The sequence below is a fragment of the Arachis ipaensis genome, chromosome B4 (assembly GCF_059453495.1).
Source record: "Arachis ipaensis isolate K30076 ecotype BB chromosome B4, ASM5945349v1, whole genome shotgun sequence".
Taxonomy (NCBI): Eukaryota; Viridiplantae; Streptophyta; class Magnoliopsida; order Fabales; family Fabaceae; genus Arachis; species Arachis ipaensis.
The window spans coordinates 87,246,209-87,249,176 of record NC_142439.1 but is presented as its reverse complement, the minus strand read 5'-3'; the positions used below and the strand labels follow the sequence as shown (position 1 = coordinate 87,249,176).

The following is a 2,968-nucleotide window of genomic DNA, read 5'->3' as shown; positions in this document are numbered from 1 at the left end:
GGACAAAGAAAAAGGCATTCTTGTTGAAGCTGATCCAGAACCTGAAAGGACTCTGAAGAGGAAACTAAGAGAAGCTAAATTACAACAAACCAGAGACAACCTTATTGAAAATTTCGAACAAGTAAAGGAGATGGCAGCCGAACCCAACAACAATAATGCAAGGAGAATGCTTGGTGACTTTACTGCACCTAATTCCAATCTATATGGAAGAAGCATCTCCATCCCTATCATTGCTTGGAGCAAACAACTTTGAGCTGAAACCTCAGCTAATTTCTCTGATGCAGCAGAACTGCAAGTTTCATAGACTTCTATCTGAAGATCCTTTTCAGTTCTTAACTGAATTCTTGTAGATCTGTGATACTGTTAAGACTAATGGAGTAAATCCTGAAGTCTACAGGCTCATGCTTTTCCCTTTTGCTGTAAGAGACAGAGCTAGAATATGGTTGGACTCTCAACCTAAAGACAGCCTGAACTCTTGGGATAAGCTGGTCACGGCTTTCTTAGCCAAGTTCTTTCCTCCTCAAAAGCTGAGCAAGCTTAGAGCGGATGTTCAAACCTTCAGACAGAAAGAAGGTGAATCCCTCTATGAAGCTTGGGAAAGATACAAGCAGCTGACCAAAAAGTGTCCTTCTGACATGCTTTCAGAATGGACCATCCTGGATATATTCTATGATGGTTTATCTGAGCTATCAAAGATGTCATTGGATACTTCTGCAGGTGGATCCATTCACCTAAAGAAAATGCCTACAGAAGCTCAAAAACTCATTGACATGGTCGCTAATAACCAGTTCATGTACACTTCTGAAAGGAATCCTGTGAATAATGGGACGCCTATGAAGAAGGGAGTTCTTGAAATTGATACTCTGAATGCCATATTGGCTCAGAACAAAATATTGACTCAGCAAGTCAATATGAATTCTCAGAGTCTGAATGGAATGCAAGCTGCATCCAACAGTACTCAAGAGGCATCTTCTGAAGAAGAAGCTTATGATCCTGAGAACCCTGCAATAGCAGAGGTAAATTACATGGGTGAACCATATGGAAACACCTATAATCCATCATGGAGAAATCATCCAAATCTCTCATGGAAGGATCAAAGGCCTCAACAAGGCTTTAATAATGGTGGAAGAAACAGGTTTAGCAATAGCAAGCCTTTTCCATCATCCACTCAGCAACAGACAGAGAACTCTGAACAAAGTACCTCTAATTTAGCAAACTTAGTCTCTGATCTATCCAAGGCCACTGCAAGTTTCATGAATGAAACAAGGTTTTCCATTAGAAATTTGGAAGCACAAGTGGGCCAGCGGAGTAAAAGGATTACTGAAATCCCTCCTAGTACTCTCCCAAGCAATACAGAAGAGAATCCAAAAGGAGAGTGCAAGGCCATTGAATTAATTACCATGGCCGAAACCACAAGAGAGGAGAAGGACGTGAATCCCAAGGAGGAAGACCTCCTGGGACGTCCAGTGATCAATAAGGAGCTTCCCTCTGAGGAACCTAGGGAATCTGAGACTCATCTAGAGACCATAGAGATTCCATTGAACCTCCTTATGCCATTCATGAGCTCTGATGAGTATTCCTCTTCTGAAGAGAATGAGGATGTTACTGAAGAGCAAGCTGCCAAGTTTCTTGGTGCAATCATGAAGTTGAATGCCAAATTATTTGGTATTGAGACTTGGGAAGATGAACCTCCCTTGTTCACAAATGAACTAAGTAATCTGGATCAACTGACATTGCCTCAGAAGAAACAGGATCCTGGAAAGTTCATAATACCTTGTACCATAGGCACCATGATCTTTAAGGCTCTGTGTGACCTTGGTTCAGGAATAAATCTCATGCCCCTCTCTGTAATAGAGAAACTGGGAATCTATGGGGTGCAAGCTGCTAAAATCTCATTAGAGATGGCAGACAATTCAAGAAAACAGGCTTATGGACAAGTAGAGGACGTGTTAGTAAAGGTTGAAGGCCTTTACATCCCTGCTGATTTCATAGTCCTGGATACTGGAAAGGAAGAGGATGAATCCATCATCCTAGGAAGATCTTTCCTAGCCACAGCAAAAGCTGTGATTGATGTGGACAGAGGAGAATTGATCCTTCAATTAAATAAGGACAACCTTGTGTTTACAACTCAAGGATCTCTCTCTGCATCCATGGAGAGGAAGCAGAAAAAGCTTCTCTCAAAGCAGAGTCAACCAAAGCCCCCACAGTCAAACTCTAAGTTTGGTGTTGGGAGGCCACAACCAAACTCTAAGTTTGGTGTCAAACCCCCATATCTAAACTCTAAGTTTGGTGTTGGGAGGTCTCAACAAAGCTCTGCACATCTGTAAGGCTCCATGAGAGCCCACTGTCAAGCTATTGACATTAAAGAAGCGCTTGTTGGGAGGCAACCCAATTTTTATTTATCTAACTATATTTTTCTTAGTTATATGTCTTTATAGGTTCATGATCATGTGGAGTCACAAAATAAACGAAAAATTTAGAAACAGAATCAAAAACAGCAGAAGAAAAATCACACCCTGGAGGAAGCATCTGCCTGGCGTTCAACGCCAGAATAGAGCATGGTTCTGGCGCTGAACACCCAAAATGGGCAGTATCTGGGCGCTGAACGCCCAAAATGGGCATCATCTGGGCGCTGAACGCCATAATTGCACCCTGGAGAGGAGCTGGCGCTGAACGCCCAGAACAAGCATAGTTCTGGCGTTCAACGCCAGAAATGGGCAACAAATGGGCGTTGAACGCCCAAAATGGGCACCAACCTGGCGCTGAACGCCCAGAGTTGTGTGCAAGGGCATTTTACATGCCTAATTTGGTGCAAGGTTGTAAATCTTTGAATACCTCAGGATCTGTGGACCCCACAGGATCCCCACCTACCTCCACTCACTTCTTCTCACCCCTCTTTCACAAAATCCCATAAACACTCTTCCCCAAAACCCTTCACCAATCACCTCAATCTCTCTTCCCCATCACC

The 2,968-nt window shown here is 43.1% G+C and overlaps 1 non-coding gene across 1 annotated transcript; it reads right to left on the bottom strand.

Moving 5' to 3' along the window:
* Positions 1-533: 533 nt before the first annotated feature.
* LOC148568256 (small nucleolar RNA R71) lies at positions 534-641 on the bottom strand. Its single transcript, XR_015882666.1, has one exon. It is a non-coding gene; the product is annotated as a small nucleolar RNA R71 (small nucleolar RNA).
* Positions 642-2,968: the final 2,327 nt, after the last annotated feature.